Source organism: Eumetopias jubatus, unplaced genomic scaffold (genome assembly GCF_037043125.1).
Source record: "Eumetopias jubatus isolate StellerSeaLion01/CBP00866 unplaced genomic scaffold, mEumJub1_p1.0 scaffold_12, whole genome shotgun sequence".
Classification (NCBI taxonomy): Eukaryota; Metazoa; Chordata; class Mammalia; order Carnivora; family Otariidae; genus Eumetopias; species Eumetopias jubatus.
This window is the reverse complement of record NW_028274818.1, coordinates 21,783,124-21,803,797: the sequence shown is the minus strand read 5'-3', so window position 1 is coordinate 21,803,797 and position 20,674 is coordinate 21,783,124.

The window sequence follows — 20,674 nt, the reverse complement described above, 5'->3', positions numbered from 1 at the left end:
AGAAGCTAAGAGGTCTTTGAGATCTAAGCTTAGAACTCCTATGATATCACTTCTGCTCTAATCTATTGACCAGAACAAGTTACAAAGGGGTGGAAAAACAGATTCCACCTCCTGATGGGAAGACAGTCAAAGTACTAGACAAAAGGGTGTGTACATAGAGAGATGGGAGAAATTTGTGGCCATTTGATACAATCTGCCAAAATACAAATAGTGTGAAAGATGAAAAATTTTCAAAGTAACTTTTAACCTAGTTATGAGTAATACATCCTACCCCATCCTATAATGGTCACATCTTATAATAATGAGCATTCAGTTTTCTAGCTGTTTCTCTCCTTTAATTAGTAAAAGGACACTCAGATTTCTGACCTAAACATAATGCCATAATAATTCAAAAACTTTCCTTTTTCTGGAAACTGTATAGAGTTACAAGAATTTTTAAAGTTCCACAACATCAATTTAAACTTCAGACTTCAAAATACAGGAAGGAGCAGCATGACACATCTCAGACAGGACAGAATCCCTGAGTAAAGAGGTCCAGAAGAGTGTTCAGGGGATCACAGATGGAAGATTTGAAAAGGTGACAACAAAAACATGTTTTTGAAAATGAGAGGTTTACCTTGAAGAATGGGGGCTATGCTCTTTAATGTACCTGGTTCACAAGAGAACAGAAGAAGTGGAGCATCACACGCGTACACACACACAAAGTAGAACCATATATGCAGAAATATATACGGTTTGTCTCTCTGTCATCTCAATTGGGGTAGGAGGGAGGTTTGGGTTGTAAAGATTAAAAAACTATGCCCACATCACCAAAGGAGCCTCTTTCAAAAAGCTATGAAAGGGAAATATATAGTAACATGGTACAGATTCAACACAAAGTTACCCTAAGAAAACTGTAGAAAATAATAAAATTATTACAGTGGAGAAATATAGAAGAGAAAATATGTGCTACAGAGCATATGAAATCTGTGAATATAAATTCTATCATTGGAGAAAAAAGAAAGCAATTGCTACAAACAGACTGCAAAACTTGCATGCTGGAACTCAGCATAAAGACCAATGAATAAAACAGGAGAAGAAACTGAACTGACATCAAAAGACTTGAAGAAAACAAATTCACAGTAATAAAGATAATAACTAGAGTTTGGATAAAGAATAAATACTACAGGAAGCATAAGATGGTCATAACTGAGAAAAATTGAGAAAATAAAGAAAAATAAAGGAGGAGAAAATAGAGATAATATGTAAAAGATATGTAAAGCAGACTCAACATATTCATGCTTGGAACCCTCAAAAAAACCCAAAAGTACGGCACAGAAAAAAATTACAATTTATAATTTAAAAAGAGTCCCATTAATTATAGTCAATAATGCTGTATTGTATTTTTGAAAGTTGTTAGAGTATATCTTAAAAGTTCTCATCACAGGAGAAAAATTTTGTAACTATGTGTGGTGGTAAATCTTAACTAGACTTTTGCAGTGATCATTTCACAACATATTCATACATCAAAAGATTATGTTGTACACCTGAAACTAATGTAATATGTCAATTATATCTCAAAAAGAAAAAAAAAAAAAACAGCCCCATGAAAGAAAGATGACTTGAATCCAGCACTATTAAAAAGGACACACAGCAGGGGAAATGGACCTAAAACTTTCTACTAGAAGACATAACTTTAAGTTACTGGACATTGATAGAGGACTAGAAAGATTCTTGACATTCTGAAACACTGATATGCTGCCTAAAAGGCAGGTTTATCTTTAATGAGGAAAATCTAGAGGCATTACCACAGATGTGAAAAACAAGTAATGCACACTACCACCACTGTTATTTAACACAGTACTGAAGGAACTAGTCAGTTCAGGTAGCTAAAAAAATAAAGATGTATATAAATTAATTAGATGTGAAACTAACAGAACTGATGACGTAAGTGAACATCTTGAAAATCAAAACAATAACTCAAAAATGTTATGAGAATTCAATAGAGTAAATGACATATAAAGTATAATAGCTTTAATTAATGAAAGCAACCATGAACTTGAATGTATACATATAGCTAGAGAAAAACTCCTTCACTTATAATGCAAAGGCTAACAGACAGCAAGCTACAAGTTTTTAAAGAATTATGCAAGTACTGTACAAGGAAAATATCAAAACACTCTGAAAGTTATAGATGGTCTTAGAGGAACAGAATCCAAGTTGTGAAAAATTAGTCAGTTTTTTCTAAATGAGTATTTTATTAGAAAATATTCTAATTCTATTCTAAAATTTCTTAAAAATAGCAGCTTAGAAATTGCACTACTGGGTATTTACCCCAAAGATACAAATGTAGGGACCCGAAGGGGTACGTGCACCCCAATGTTTATAGCAGCAATGTCCACAATAGCCAAACTGTGGAAAGAGCCAAGATGTCCATCGACAGATGAATGGATAAAGAAGATGTGGTATATATACACAATGGAATATTATGCAGCCATCAAAAGGAATGAGATCTTGCCATTTGCAACGACGTGGATGGAAATGGAGGGTGTTATGCTTAGTGAAATAAGTCAATCAGAGAAAGACATGTATCATATGACCTCACTGATATGAGGAATTCTTAATCTCAGGAACAAACTGAGGGTTGCTGGAGTGGTCGGGGGTGGGAGGGATGGGGTGGCTGGGTGATAGACATTGGGGAGGGTATGTGCTACGGTGAGCGCTGTGAATTGTGTAAGACTGTTGAATCACAGATCTGTACTTCTGAAACAAATAACGCAACATATTTTAAGAAAAAAGATAAAGAAGAAGATAGCAGGAGAGGAAGAAAAGGGGAGTATGTCAGAGGGGGAGACGAACCATGAGAAATGATGGACTCTGAAAAACAAACTGAGGGTTCTAGAGGGGAGGGGGGTAGGGGGATGGGTTAGCCTGGTGATGGGTATTGAGGAGGGCACGTTCTGCATGGAGCACTGGGTGTTATGAACAAACAATGAATCATGGAACACTGCATCAAAAACTAATGATGTAATATATGGTGATTTACATAACAATAAAAAAATTAAAAAAAAATTGTAAAAAGAATGAAGGGGAGTAAGTCAGAGGGGGAGACAAACCAGGAGAGATGATGGACTCTAAAAAACAAACTGAGGTTTCTAGAGGGGAGGAGGGTAGGGGGATGGGTTAGCCTGGTGATAGGTATTAAAGAGGGCACATTCTGCATGGAGCACTGGGTGTTATGAACAAACAATGAATCATGGAACACTACACCAAAACAAATGATGTAATATATGGTGATTAACATAACAATAAAAAAATTTTTAAAAGAATAATATAATAAAAAAAAAAATAGCAGCTTAGAAGAAGAGTTGACTCCACAGTTCCTGTGGAAAAATAAATAGGAAGAGCCAGGAAAATGTTTCTGAAAAGGAAGTGCAATGAAGGAGAATGATCACTACCAAATTTTAAAATATACACAGCTTCCATAATTCACAGCATAACAGTGATACAAAGGCAAATAATAAACTAATGGAACAAGAGACACTGTGCAGAAATAGAGGCAAATATGTGTAAATATTTATACATAATAAAGATGGCATCTCAATTCACTGGAGTAACATTATTCAGTAAATAGTACTAAGATAATCAAGTAGTTATTTTGTGATAAGAAGGCTGGTTAGGTCAGAATCTACACAATCCACCAGAATGAATTACATTAACAACAAAGACTTAAGTGTAAAAAACAAATTATAACAGTAATAATAAAAGGTAAAATGAGTGAATTTCTTTATAAGTGAGAAGTGAATCTAACAACTATCTTTCTTTGTGTTCAATATGGAATGGACATAATTTACTCTTTCTATACTAAATATTAGGACCAGGCAAAAATATCTTGGCTGCTTTCTCCGGGAAATAGCTACTAAAAGATAAGATTATAAACTTACTTATCATGATTAACAGATATTAACAGGCTCATTTCAAGATCCTCATTTCAGTAGTCACAACACAAAACAATTTTAGCATGTATCTTACCCAGTCTCAGCCAAGTCCTCCCTTAAGGCCCGCCTTATATTCAACCACCCTGACTCTAAAACCCTGTAAATACTCTTCCCTAATTTCTCCATTTTGAGATATTACTTTAAGAACTCTTGCTGTTCTCCCTTACTACATTAATTAACTAATTAGTTTAACTATACTTGATAAACAGATTTTTTCCTACTCTTTTGAGGAGTCAACATTGAACATAATCATGCCTCAAAATCCAAAAGTCACAAGAGACTGATAAATTCCCCTAACGGTGAATGAAAGCTTCCATATGGCAAAACACCATGAGAAAAGTCAAAATGCTAACCACAAACTGGGAAAATATTTATGGCAAAAGATGATGTTCCCTAATATAAAGTGAGCCATAAAATGAGAAAAAGGGAAAAAAAGCCAAGAATAAGAAGAATGCATAAAGGACATAAACAGTTTACAGAAAATACACATGCTTTTTAAGCACGTGAGAGTACCTAGCTTCACTCATATTAAAAGATAAATAAGCAGAGAATTTCATAAGAAATAATTTTTAGGAGGCACCTGGGTGGCTCAGTCATTAAGCGTCTGCCTTCGGCTCAGGTCCTAGGGTCCTGGGATCGAGCCCCACGTCGGGCTCCCTGCGCAGTGGGGAGTCTGCTTCTCGCTCTTCCTCTCCCTCTGCCCCACTCCCCCCCCAACCCATGTTCTCTTCTCTGTCTTAAATAAATAAAATCTTAAAAAAAAAAAAAAGAAAAGAAAAAGAACTTAGGTAAAAGAAAACAGAAGCAGAGTGAGAATAAAAGTGGGCTGGGAATTGGAAACCTAGATTCTACTCTCTAATATTCCATGGCCTGGATAATAGACACTTTTCTTTCATGTGTTCATCCATGTAATCATTAATATAACAGGAACATTTTTCAGCATTTATTGAAATTTTATTATGTATCAAGCAGCACAAGATCTTTATCTTGACCAAGCTGGCAGTCAGTTGAAGAACAGGGACATTATACCGATGAACACTATGAAGCAGAAAACAAATACTATGCACTAGGTTTCCAGCAGGGAGCAATGTCAACAGTGAGACATCCACAGACCACAGTAAGAAATCTCAGTGGTGGGAATGATCCAAAGCTAACTTAAGGAAAATAAAATTAACATGAGAAACAGTTGCTCTCCCACCACATCTACACACCCACCCCTGGCTTCTCACACTCTTGCCAACTCAGAGGCACACTAGAATTTGGACTCATCCAAAGATTGAAAGCAATGTCAAGCCATATGGGAAAAAGGAAAGGGCTAGTGAGGGCACTCTTTGGAATGCATGTATATCAAAAGATTAAATTTTCATTAATGTTTGTAACCAGTTAGAAGTAATGGAAACATGATACAACTTGGAGAAGAGAAGCTATCCAGTGTCCTACAGAATGTTTACCTCATTCTCCTAGGCTATGCCTAGGCAAAGTCTCCTGAATGCCCCGGGGTCCATTTTTTAGAGAAATACACTGGTCTTTTAGTTCCCTTCTGGAATATTCACTCACAAGTCTGGGTTTCTTCAGTCTCTTCCAGTCTCTTATGTCCATACCCTCTCCTTCAAACTTAGAGCTGATTCTACTTTCCTTCTTTCTGCTTTCCTTCACTCCCACTTTTCTGATTATCTCTGTTTACTCAATCCTCTGGACCTGGAATTTATTGTCTTCCATTGTTCCTGGGAAAGTTCTACTTATCTTCTTTTGACTTCCTCTACGATAAAGTCACCCTTTCTCTAGAGTGCCTATGTTTTGCACAGTATGTATGCTCTAGACTGTTTTATAATTAAATGTGAACACTTCTATTTCCTCGCTTCTTGAGGGTATGTCTTATTTATGTATCTTCCCCTCCTAGCAAAGGATCAAGCATATAGAAAATAATGTAAGATTAGTGAGTAAATTAAGATAAAATAAACTATAAAACAATACAGTAATCCCATACCCTTTACTGTAGTGTACAGATAGGAACATAACAGAGGAATACACATTTTAATAAAAAGTAAAACAAATATATTTTGAGGGAGGAGGGGCAGAGGGAGAAAGAGAGAGAGAATCTTAAGCAGGCTCCACATGCCTAGTGTGGAGCACAATGTGAGGCTCCATCTCACAACTCTGAGATCATGAGCTGAGCTGAAATCAAGAGTGGGAGACCTAACCAAATCTGCCATCCAGACTCCCAAAACAAATGTGTTTTTAAAATGCAGCAATCTAAAGGACATGGCTATCTATATAGGCTATCTATATAGAAAATGGCAAGAAAGAAAAAAGGTTAAAGTATTAATACAGAATAGGTTTATATCATTTTATGCATTCATCCATTAATTCATTCAATAAATCTTTATGTGAATATGTATGAGTCAGGTAGTTTTAATCTATTCAACGGAATTATCTTTATAATTTAGATATAACTGGTTCCCACTTAACAATGTCCAATAATTTTACCTAGCAAGATCAATCAACCAAACAATACTTCACTAATTTTTATATTAAAGAATCACTTGGAAAGATTTAAAGCCAGAGTTGACATCAAGACCTAGTCAACCAATACAGGCCTAATCTAATATTCAAACCCAAAAAGCAGCAAATTAAAGTGGCATGTTTATACTCTTTGAGATTCAAATAAAATACCAATTTATGTTCAGTATGCTCTACAATGAAAAGAAATTGAAAATGTTAGGGTATATTAAATAAAGTTAAATACATATAATAGTTCTATATATCCTCACTTAAATTACTAAGCCTCAACTACATGGAAAATAAATTTATTTCAAAATATTTCAAAGTGTGAAGGTACTGAATACTGATGTTTCAGTGAAGAAACTAACCATGAAATCTATATTTAAATCTTCATATTGGCATTTCGTATGTAGAACACAAATAGTGAACCTATATTATAAAAATACCACAAAATATTAACATGGCAGGTGTTTTACTGCAGACAAAATCTATTGCCTAATTTCTAAATGTTCCAAGTATCCGTTGGGATACTGGGATTCTTTAAAAACAATTCTGCAACAAGGCTGGGAGGATGGTGGAATAAGAGTACCCTAAGATCACATCATCCTACAAATACAGCCAGGTAACACATCAACATAAATAACCCAGAAAATGACCCCAAAAATGGCAGAACAAACTCCACAAATAAAGGTAGAGAAGTGGCCACCTCGAAAAGGGTAGAAAGGGCAAAGACACCATGGGGAGCAAAGTGGACAATGGCCATGTGTGAGGAAGCTGTTACAGGTGGGGTGGGGAGGCACACGGGGAGTCGCTGGCATGACAGAGAAGAGAAACAGACTGTCATACCAGGGAGCCCATGTGCAGAAGACAAATTCTTATAACATTTGCTTTTAAAGTGAGAGGGGCTGGATTTCATGAGCTCTTACAACCAGAGGGACTTAAAACCTGGAATTCTTAAAATCATCAGGCTTAGTTCTAGCAGAACCCTGGGGGCAACAGAAAGCTGAATCCCCACCATTAGAGAGCACAACAAACAACCCTCCATGATACAGTCTAGAAGCAGCCATTGAAAAATGCCTGGGGCATACCAAAGGGAGAGTAGTTTACTCATTTCAGAGCTTGTCCCAGAGGGGCAGGGATCTCTAAAGTCTTCTCCAGGGACAAGGAGCTGGCAAGTACCATCTCCCTCACCTGTGCACACCTGCCCCCCACCAGCATAAACACACAGCCAACTGTGGGATCCAGCAAAGCACTGATACTGACTACCTAACTTGCTTACACCAAGCCTCACAACCCCCAGGCTTCCATGGATCTACCCTTTCCAGTTACCTTTGCCTTAGTCCCAGTGCTGTGAGTATCCTCCCCCAGAAGACCTGTTAATCTCCTGACCCAGGCACTTTGTGGGGCCTTGGTCCTGGTGAGGTGGGAGGCCCTGTGGAAGCCCCAGGCACAACTTGTTAAAACTGTATGCCCCACCTACATCCCACACTTTGCAGTTCCACACAGACCTCCCCAGTCCTGGTGGGTTCACAATAGCAAGTCTCAGTTCACAAGCAGATCCAGGTGTATCTTGTTAAAACTACCTGCCAAGCCCAACTGGAGATCACAATAGGCAAAGAGAGGCTCTGCAGATGACTGAACTGAAGGGAAAAGTAGCCAGGACACAACAGCAGGGCGCACACAACACACACAGGAGATACTCCTCAAGCACCAGATTCTCTTGAACAGGAGACACTGTACTGCAAGGCATTATAGCACATCTTCTTCATAAGGCATTATAGCACATCTTCTTCATAAGGCCATAAGGCCATTCAAGAGCAGGAGACATAGAACACTTTCCTAACATACCCAGAGTTAAATAAAATGAGGAGACAGAGGAATGTGTTCCAAATGAAAGAACAGGACAAAACCACAGCAAAAAACATAAGCAAAATGGATATAATTAAAATGCCCCATAGAGAATTTAATGTAATGATCATAAATATACTGGATTTGAGAAGAGTGGAGGACACCAGTGAGACCCTTAAAACAGAGATTAAAAAAAAAAAATCAGAGATGAAGAACACAATAAATAAAATTAAAAATACAGGGGTGCCTGAGTGGCTTAGTTTGTTAAGGCCCAACTCTTGATTTTGACTCAGGTCATGATCTCACAGTCTGAGATCGAGCCCCACATTCGGCTCTGTGCTCAGGAGGGAGTCTGCTTGAGATTCTCTCCCTCTGCCTCTCCCCCCACTTGAGTGTGCATTCTCTCTCACTGTCTCTCTCAAATACATAAATAAATCTTTAAAAAATTTAAAAATACACTTCATGGAATAAATAAGAGACTAAAAGCAGAGACATGAGTTAATGACCTGGAAGACAGTAATGGAAAGTAATCAAGCAGTGAAAAGAAAAAAGAAAAATTATGCAAAATGAGAATAAATGTAGGGAGCTCAGCAATTCCATCCAGCATAATAACATTTGGATTATAGGGCTCTCAGAAGAAGGAGAGAGACAAAAGGGAGCAGAATATTTATTTGAAGAAATAATAGCTGACAATTTCCCTAGTTTGGAGAAGGAAACATATCTAAACCAGGAGGCATAGAGAATCCCCAACAAAATCAAACCAAAAGATCCACACCAAGACACATATTAATTAAAATGGCAAAAAGTAGTGATAAAAAGAGAATTTTTAAAACACCAGAGAAAACAGTTACACATAAGAGAAACTTCATAAGGCTACTGGCAAATTTTTTTAGCAGAAACTTTGTAGGCCAGAAGAGAGTGTCATGATATATTCAAAGGGTAAAGAGAAAAATCTGTACCCAAGAATACTCTATCCAGCAAGGCTATCATTCAGAATAGGAGAAGAGAATTTCTCAGTAAAACAAAAGCTAAAGGAGTTCATAATCACTAAACAAAATCTACAGTAAATGTTAAATGGGATTCTTTGAGTGGAAAGGAAAACCATAAGCAAGAGTAAGAAAAGTAGGAAATACAAAAGCAGCAAAAAATAAATGTATCTGTAAAAGCCAGGCAAGGGATTCATAAAATAGAAGGATGTAAAATATAATACCATATACCTAAAATGTCAGGGGGAGAGGAGTAAAAAATGATTTAAACTCAAGCAACCACCAAGTTCCTATAGACTGCTATATGCTGAAGATGTTATAATACAAACCTAATGGAACCACAAACAAAAACCACTAATAAATATGCAAACAATGAAGAGAAAGAAATCCAACTGTATCACTAAAGAAAGCCAGTAAACCATGAAATTAGAGAAAATCTATAGAAACAACCAAAACAAAATAACAAAATGACAATAAATACATATCTATCAAGAATTACCTTGAATGTGGGGCACCTGGTGTCTCAGTCAGTTAAGCGTCTGCCTTCGGCTCAGGTCACAATCCCAGGGTCCTGGGATTGAGCCCCATATCGGGCTTGCTGATCAGTGGGGAGCCTGCTTCTCCCTCTCCCTCTGCTTGTGTTCTCTCTCTCTCTTTATATCTCTCAAATAAATAATATTTTTTTAAAAATTACTGTGAATGTAAATGAACTAAACTCTCCAAACAACAAAAGGTGACAGAATGGATAAAACAGTGAGACCCATGTACATGCTGCCTGCAAGAGACTCATTTCAGACACACACAGATTGAAAGTGAGGGGATGGAAAAACATTTATCATGAAAATGTATGTGAAAAGAAAGCTGGGATATCAATAATTATACTGAGAAAATACACTTTAAAACAAAGACTGTAACAAGGGACAAAGAAGGACACTGTATAATAATGGAGAAATCCAATAAAAAGAAATAACAATTGTAAATATTTATGCACCCAACATGGAAGCACCCAAATACATACAACAGTTAATAACAAACATAAGGTAACTAATTCATAGTAATACAATAATAGTAGGGGACTTTAACACCCCACTTACACCAATGGACAGATCATCCAAATAGAAAATCAATAAGGAAACAATGACTTTGACTGACACACTGGCCCAGATAGATTTGACATATTCAAAACATTCCATCCTAAAACAGCATAATACATACTTTTCAAGTTCACATGAAACATTCTCCATAATATATCACATATTAGGCCACAAAACAAGTCTCAACAAATACAAAAAGATCAAAGTTATACCATGCATCTTTTATGACAACACTATGAAACTGGAAACCAACCACAAGAAAAAATCTGGAAAGAGCACAAATACATGGAGGTTAAATAACGTGCTACTAAGCAATGAATGGGTCAACCAAGAAATCAAAGAAGAAATCAAAAATAACATGGAGAAAAATGAAAATGAAAACACAATGGTCCAAAATCCTTGTGATTCAGCAAAAGCAGTTCCAAGAGGGAAGGTTATAACAATACAGACCCACCTGAAGAAGCAAGAAATATCTCAAATAAATAACCTAGCCTCAAATGTGCAGGAGCTAGGAAAAAAACAAAAACAAAACCAAAAAAAATCAGAAAATCAGTAACAGGAGAAAAAAAAAAAGAACAGATCCATTGAAACAGGAGCTGGTTTTTGGAAAGATCAAAATTGATAAGCCTCTAGTCAAACTCATTAAAAAAAAAAAGGACTCAAAATCACAAATGAAAGAGGTTAAATAACAACTGACACCACAGAACACAAACAATTGTAACAGAGTATTATGAAAAATTATATGCTAACTAATTAGAGAAGCTAGAAAAAATGGATACATATCCAGAAATCTATAACCTACCAAAAAAGAAGCAGATAATTTGAACAGACTGATTACCAGCAATGAAAGTGAATAATTAAAAAACTCCCTAGAAACGAAAATCTAGGACCACACAGCTTCACAGGTGAATTCTACCAAATATTTAAAGAAGAGTTGATACTATTTTTCTCAAACATTTCCAAAAAATACATAAGGAAATTTCCAAATGCGTTCTATGAGGCCAGCATTACCCTGATACTAAAACCAAATAAACATACCATGAAGAAAGAGAACTGCAGGCCAATATCTCTGATGAACATAGACATAAAAGTCCTCAACAAAATATGAGCATACCAAATGCAATAATACATTAAAAATAATCATTCACTATGATCAAGTCGGGTTTATTCTTGGGATGCAAGAGTGGTTCAATATTCACAAATCAATCAAGGTGATACATTATATTAATAAGAGAGGATAAAAACAGTATATTTCAATAGACGCAGAAAAAGCATTTGACAAAGTACATCGATTCATGATAAAAACCCTCAACACAAGAGCACCTGGGTGGCTCAGATGGTTAGGCGTCTGCCTTCGGCTCAGGTCATGATCCCAGGGTCCTGGGATCGAGCCCCGCATTGGGCTCCCTGCTCGGCGGGGGGCCTGCTTCTCCCCTTCCCTCTGCTTCTCCCCCTGCTCACATTCTCTCTCTCTCTCTGTATCTCTGTGTCTCGAATGAATAACTAAAAAAAAAAAAAAAAAAAAACTAAAAAAAAACACAACACAGTAGGTTTAGAGGGAAGATAGTTGAATATAATAAAGGCCTTATATGAAAAACCGAGAGTTAACATTATCCTCAAAAGGGAAAAAGTGAAAGCTTTTCCCCTAATGTCAGGAACAAGACAAGGATAGCATCCACTCTCACCAATTGCATTTAACATAGTACTGGAAATTCCAGCCACAGCAATCAGACAACAAAAAGAAATAAAAGGCATCCAAATCTGCAAGGAAGTACAACTCCCACTATTTGCAGATGACATCATGCTACATATAGAAAACTTTGAAGACTCCACCAAAAAACTACTAGAACTGATTAATTCAGTAAAGTCACAGTACACAAAATCCATGTCTAGAAATCCATTGCATTTCTATAAATCAATAATGAAGCAGCAGAAAGAAATTAAGGAAATAATCCTATTTACAATTGCACCAAAAATAATAAAATATCTAGGAATAAACTTAACCAAAGAGTTGAAAGATCTATACTCTGAAAACTCTAAAACACTGCTGAAAGAAATAGAAGATGACACAAAAAAAATGGAAAGACATTTCATGCTTATGGACTGGAAGGACAAATATTTTTAAAATGTCTATACTACCCACAGCAGTCTATGGACTTAATGCAATCCCAATCTAAATACCAATAGCATTTTTCGCAGAATTACAACAAACAATCCTAAAATTTGTATGGAAACACAAAAGACCCCAAATGGCCAAAGAAACCTTGAAAAAGAAAAGCAAGAGCAAAACTGGAAGCATCACAATTCCAGACATCAACTGATATTACAAAGCTGTAGTAATCAAAACAGTTGGCACAAAAACAGACACATAGATCAATAGAAAAGAATAGAAAGCCAGAAATCCACAATTACACGGTCAATTAATCTTCGACAAAAGAGCAATGGGGAAAAGACAGCCTCTTCAACAAATGGTGCTGGGAAAACAGGACAACTACATGCAAAAGAATGAAATTGGACCACTTTCTTACACCATTCACAAAAGTAAACTCAAAATGGATGAAAGACCTAAATGTGAGAGGAAACCATAAAAATCCTAGAAGAGAGCACAGGCAGTAACTTCTCTGACATTGGTTGTAGCTACATCCTCCTGGATATGTCTCTTGAGGCAAGGGAAACAAGAGCAAAAATAAAATACTGGGACTACATCAAAATAAAAAGATTCTGCACAGCAAAGGAAACAACTGACAATACTAAAAGGCAATCTAGCGAATGGGAGAATATATTTGCAAATGACATAGCCACTAAGGGGTATCAAAAAAATATTAAAAAATACTGACACAACTCAACACCAAAAATAATAACCCAATTAAAAATGGGCAGAAGACACGAACAGACATTTCTCCAAAGACAATCAGATGGCCAACAGACACATGAATAGATGCTCAACATTACTCATATCACTCATCATCAGGGAAATGCAAATCAAAACCACAATGAGATATCACCTCACACCTGTCAGAATGGCTAAAATCAACAACACAAGAAACAAGTGTTGATGAGGATGTCGAGAAAGGGAATCTCTCTTGCACTGTTGGTGGGAATACACACTGGGGCAGCCACCTTGGAAGACAGTATGGAGGTTCCTCAAAAAGTTAAAAAAAGAGCTCCCCAACTACTATCTAGGAATCCCATCACTGTGTATTTACCCAAAGAATACAAAAACACTAATTCAAAGAGATATATGCACCCCTGTATTTATAGCAGCATTATTTACAATACCCAAATTATGGAAGCAGCCCAAGTATCCATCCATAGATAAAAGGATAAAGAAGTGGTATATATGTGAACGATGGAATATTACTCAGCCATAAAAAAGAATGAAATCTTGCCATTTGCAATAACATGGTTGGAGCTAGAGTATTACGATAAGAGAAATAAGTCAAGAGTGAGAGAAAAACAAATACCACATGATTTCACCCATATGTGGAATGTAAGAAAAAAAATGAACAAAGGGGGCAAACCAAGAAACAGAATCTTAACTATAGAGAACGAATTGAAGGATACCAGGGGGGAGATGACTGGGGGTATGGGTTAAATAGGTGACGGGGATTAGGTAGTACACTTGTTGTAATAAGCATGGGGTGATATATAAAAATATTAAATCACTATATTGTACACCTGAAACTAATATTACACTGTATGTTAACTGGAATTTAAATAAAAACTCAAAAAAAAGTCCATCTCTCAATTGTGTCTGGGGAATAAATTTACATTAGGATGGAATGGGTAGAAGACAGAGGAGTCTGCCTCAGTGATGAAAGACAAAGTCTGCAAGGAAAGACTTACAGTATATTTTGCATTTTATCTAATGCTACATTCCTTCCATCACATCTCTGCAAGTAGGTATCTGGATTCTCCCAGACATCTGCAATGATTTAAAAAATTCTCCACCTCCAAAAGTGTTCAATTTTTTGGTGAAAAACTCGAATTCGAAGAAGAAGAAGAAGAAGAAGAAAGAAGAAGAAGAAGAAGAAAGAAGAAGAAGAAGAAGAAGAAGAAGAAGAAGAAGAAGAAGAAGAAGAAGAAGAAGAAGAAGAAAAGAAAGAAGAAGAAGAAGAAGAAGAAGAAGAAGAAGAAGAAGAAGAAGAAGAAGAAGAAGAAGAAGAAAAGAAGAAGAAGAAGAAGAAGAAGAAGAAGAAGAAGAAGAAGAAGAAGAAGAAGAAGAAGAAGAAGAAGAAGAAGAAGAAGAAGAAGAAGAAGAAGAAGAAGAAGAAGAAGAAGAAGAAGAAGAAGAAGAAGAAGAAGAAAATTATTTTCCTTATACTTAGGCATTATATGACTCCATGTAGTCATCTCTAAGTTTATTCTCCATACTTACAGAGAAAAAATTTACCTCCCCTTTTAAAAAAATATACTAAGGAAATTATTACGGTCCTCAAATCTTTAGAATTCATAAAAGCAATTGAGTTTTTCACAATTTTCATCAGTCTTTTGGGAGCATGAAAGCTTCACGCAGAGCACCAGAAAAGTGTACAACAGTTTTATTAAAAAGTAGATTGTACTCTATTCAATAGGAATATTTTGGATAAATTTACTGTCCATGAAGTGAGGCTTAGTAATTCAAAGTGAGAGTATCTAAAACTATAAGTAGTACTTAAGTACTACTATATGCACTTAAACCTATTTTCATCATAAAGTTTTGGTTTTTTTTTTTTCATTTTAGAATAAGTACATTGAACATAAATTGATCCACCATTTTGGAGTGGATAAATAATAAAAGACTCCTAAACAGCTCCCACAGGGAAAGTTGAATAAAGATGTACAGAAGGTCAGGTTCTTCTCATGTCTTGCCCAGTGGGATGTACATTTCAGTTTTGAACCTAAAGCAGAGAGGACAGGTACTTATCCTATCAAAAGTGGTAGACTAGCCATCTGTATGGCCAATAACCCAGATGCAGAACACAAAGTAAATAACCTTAGGATCACACAAACTGAAAGCAACACAATTTCAGAGAAATAAAAATAGGGGCTGAGAGGAGAGTGTGGTGGAAGAGTTTAAGCTGTAGAGCACATGACCTGGCTTGAGCTAAGCATAGCTATCTGACCTCAGGCACATCCCTTACCCACCTTAAGCCTCATCTGTAATCATGAAAAACTAATGGTATCTACATGGCAGCCCTCTTAAATTAGATGAGAAAATCTACCCAAAGCACATTTCACAATTTTTGCAATAATATTCACCAGAACAACTTATATAGACTTTCTTTTTATTATCATCACAATATTCAACGTAATTATTTCCCCAAACTGTGAGCTTCTGAGGGGTAGGAACTCTACCATATCCGTGAATATTTAAGAGTGTGTCTTAAGCAACTGCTGAATAAAATAACTTGGAGCAGCTACAGATAAAGATACTAGAGTTTTATATAATAAGAAAAAATTATTTAAAGAATCCATTAAGGTACAGTTGGGCAGTAAAAGCAGTGGATTCACAAAACAAAATCACAAATTAATATGAACTGAATCACATTTAACCACACTTGGTCTAAGGATTTTTATCAGTTCTTTAATGAGAAGTAACCAGAAGTTTATTGGAATATATTATTAAAATATATTATTGTGGATTTTGTTAGAATATATTATTGTTCAGAATATTTGCTGCCCCTCTCTGTATGTTTACCCCACCAGGAAGCCCTCCCTATGGGAAGATTATCCATTGCCACGCTGACAGGAAATGTGAGATACTTGCTGAAGAGAAGGAAATGTGAGATACTTGCTGAAGAGAAGTGTGTTATTTCTAAGCCAAACCGTAAACCTTAAAGCTCATGGTTTGCCATTTTTTTCCCCTCTGCCTTCAGACCAGCAACTTCCAGAGATAACCAGCCAGTCGGTCCGGTGCTTGTGTGGAGATAACGTGGAGCAGAGAAAAGGCCAACCTCTGTCAGACAGGAAGACAGGGATTAAATCAACGTCGGCATGTGAAGCAACTGAGATGTGAGGGTTGCCTATTTCCAAAGCAGAACTTAGCATAAAATGAGAGAAAAACAAAACCTCACTGGATACAGTTTATATACAGTTGTGTATAATTATGTTTAATTGTATGAGAAAATGCCTATAATTTCCATTCCACATTATAAATTCATGCATTTTATACTAGTCCTTCAGTTGTTTAAGAAAAAAAAAAAAAAAAAAACAGATATCGCCAAATAAACCACACCTGATTTTTGCTAACCAGATTTTAGTATATGCTGTGTAGCTGGGTGAGGGATATATTAACATTTCTCCTACAGAATGTATTTAAACAAGATTTATTTTTTTTTCTGGGTTACTAATCTTCAATGTAATGGTACGTGATTACATTTATACCTTGTTCCTGAAATGACTAAAGGATGTTTATATAGAGATATCCAATTGGACACAAAAATCACGATGGAAATTGCATAAATTTATATTCTTTTTAGTTACATACATAAATACTTCTGGAATCATGCAATGTAACATTTTTTTAGTATCTTATAAATTTTTTTTCAATTCCTTATGAGATCTTTGCTGGTCTTACTAGCCTCTATTCTCTTCAAAAAGAAAAGCCTTGCGTGTTGTTTTGCTAGCAATGTACATGAGTAATACAATTTGGGACAAACGTAATAATATATAAATACAGTAAATCAAATCAGTATAGTAAATTATATAATATGGTTCAGAAGTGGAGAATTCCAGTTAAATATCTTACATTTTCAAAATAAAAAATCAACATAATAAAGCATGTTTCACACAATTATTTTGATTAGTTTTATGCTTCTTTGACGACACGGAAGAACTTGATTTTTATGGTACCTCTGAGATACTACGTAAACATCACTCATCACTGTACTGTAAGAACACAAAAGTGCCAGTTACCAGAGTATGCTCTGAATTGGCCAAAGCAAAATAAGGGGGGGCCTGGGTGGCTCAGCTAGTTAAGCCTCTGACTTTTGATTTTGGCTCAGGTAGTGATCTCAGGGTCATGAAATCCAGCCCCAGGATGGGCTCCTCACTGGACGTGAGGCCTGCTTAAAATTCTCTCTCTACCTTTCCCTCTGCCCCTCCACTGCTCTCTCTTAAAAAAAAAAAAAAAAATAGTCAAAATAAACTCATAAGAGAAAGTTTTCCATATTGTAGTTACTAACCAATTAACATGAATATTTAGAGGCTTCCATGATGCAGACTTTAAGAATAGTCTCCAGGTTAAGTTGTGTTATTTCTAAAATGCTGGGACTTGTCTAGATGGAAAGCTCTAATTTCAAGATCATCCTATTTTGGCCAGAGAACTGTCTTTTCAGGTCCATAAATACGCACAAAGAAATTTGCTCCATTTCCCTTCTCAAACATCACTGCAGTAATAACATCAGCCAAGAACTGGTTGAAATGCTCTGGTGAGGAATCTTATAGTAAGATGAAATCATTCAGGGAATGTCTGATATTTCACAATGATTCAATTTAACAACACTGGGTAAATCCAAATGAGCACAGGAAATCTCCTAGTATTACAAACTTTTCCCTGGGGCAGTTCCACAGTATCTGAATATTAGCACTTCACTGCTGAATGAGAACTTGCAGAAACTATTGAATTCCAGTTAAAGGTACTTATGTGATTTTAACTGGCACTTCCCTAATTTAAAAGTGGGAAATGTCCTTATAAAATATTTTAATGACCAAAACAGACAAATATCATTTAAATAACAAATTTTGATAATATTTTAAAGAATTCAATGGGACCACAGAATAAATCTAGAAAAATCTTTATCCAGACTTCACAGAATTGTCAGATTTCTTATAGAATCCAGCTGATCCATCTGTCATACATGACAGAAATCGCACTGACTTGTTCAGTGATCCGTACCTCAATTACCCACAAATGCCAACACATCTTCCACAGTTCATTATTCTTATTAAGAATAGTACATTTTTAGACAACATATAGTCAGAACTATTATTTATCTTTCCATTTTAGCTGTTTTCCCTCCATCTCAGGCTATCGCTTATATTTTCACATATTCCCCTCTGTTTTAGTATCGGTCACAACCAATAGGACGATAACGATTACATTTTATTTCTTCTGTATTCACCACCCTCCCTACATTGTGTTTTCACTGTGGATGAAATTAAGGCAAGATTCATAACGAATTAGAAAGGATGGTGCATCAGAATCCCCTGGGCAGGAAGGGACTTTTTCAAACTACCTACTCCTCCCTCAGAGTCTGAATCATTTTCCTGAGGGAGAATGCTTTCTTTCCCTTGCCCTATTTAGAAATCACTGCCACCAAGATCCATTTTTACTAATGGTCTTGTATCATACTTTTTTGTGTGTGTTGGGAAACAATGAGGACCACAGCTCAAAGGAAAGCTCATGGCTCTTCTCCAACCATTCTATCTCCCATGCAATACTCTGTCCTCCATGCAACATTCTACCTCCAAAGAGAATCAGGTGCCTGGCTGGCTTAGTCAGAAGAGCATGTGACTCTTGATCTTCGGGTCATGAGTTCGAGCCCCAGGTTAGGTGTAGAGATTACTTAAATAAATAAAACCTTCAAAAAATAGAGAGAGAGACAGAGAAAGTACTGTTTTGATTGAACAGGTTTTAAAACATTTTATGGGTCACATCACACTTGGCTTGAATTGGCTCTCTTTGGATGCTACACATAAGGGTCTTAGCCCTGGGTCCCAGATGCAACTGCTTTGAGAACCACCTCCTCTTCATCCTCCCTGTTAATAGCTGAATGTTTTCCTCCCCCAAAATTCGTATGTTGAAACCTAAACCCCAGTGGGATGGTATTGGGAGGTAAGAACTTGAGAAAATAATTAGATTATAAGAGTGGAGCCCTAGTGAATGGGATTAGTGACCTCATAAGACCAGGCCAGAAAGCAAGCTCACTTTCTTTCCACTATGTGAGGACAGGAAAAGAAGTTGGCAGATTGCAACCTGGAAGGGAGCCCTCATGAGAACTCATCCATATTGGCATCCTGATCTGACTTTACAGCCTCCACAAGTAAATGAGTTTCTACTATTGGGGCACCTGGATGGCTCAGTCAGTTGAGCTTCTGCCGTCGGCTCAGCTCATGATCCCAGGGTCCCAGGATCAAGCCCCGCATGGGGCTCCCTGCTCAGTGGATAGCCTGCTTCTCCCTCTGCCTCTGCTGCTCCCCCTGCTTGTGTGTGCGCTCTCTCTCTCTCTCTCTCTCGATCAAATAAATAAGTAAAATCTTTTAAAAAATTAAGTTTCTATTGTTTATAAGCCACCCAGTCTATGGTACTTTGTTTTATCAACCTGAACAGTCTAAAACAATCCCTAATTAAAAACAAACAACACCCGGCACAGATGGGCCACAAACAAATGGACACATGTCATTTAATTTCTTCTTTCTGCCATAGGACTAACTGATCTTTTCTAGCACAGAAGCAGTCATATCCAGGCCTGCAATCTAGGTTAAAAGAGCAGAAAAGGTCAAATCCTTCAGCCTGTTTTGGTTCTAAACTATCAGGGTTTGAATTCCTTCTCCCCCTGGAAGTCACATATTCTTCATCCAATACTTAACTGGTCTAAGACTCCCCCCAACCATCCAGTCCTCAGTGATCAACCCAAACTATGGAATTCCTGGACAAAGTATTTTTTTCACTTATCTGAATGTAGTACATATTGATTTTCATTTATATATATAGTCTAGAATTATAATTAGTAGAGCCCAACTAGAATCATTTAAGAGCAAGGAGCTCACCTGAACTAATCATTAATTTATACATAAATAGAAATCACAACTAATTTAATGATGTATGTGAGGAAAACAGAAGAAAATAAATGTAGAATTCATCTATTTATACTGGCTATTATCAAAAAACTATTCCTTGTTGAAACTTCTCATGTCTACTTGATTTTGTTATGAACCTGAAACAAGGGTCATACTTCATTTTTGTATCCTAACAGTATAAAATACGTTGAAGTGAAAATGTTGAGTACTTAATTATTTATTGACCCACTTATGGGTCAACAACCACAAATATAAGGATGTATTGATTTATGCAATAAAAATTAATAACTACATATCTGTGTTAGGCAGTGCTCTGGTAACAAAGGATGTTTACACAATTTAAAATATATTAATTAATTTAATGCTATAAATGTAATTGATCTTGAATCTTGTAAGATAAAGTAATCATTTGAACTTGGATATTGTAAGAAAAAAATAAAAGACAAAATATAGTGTATTCTTATGAAAATACAATTTATACTGC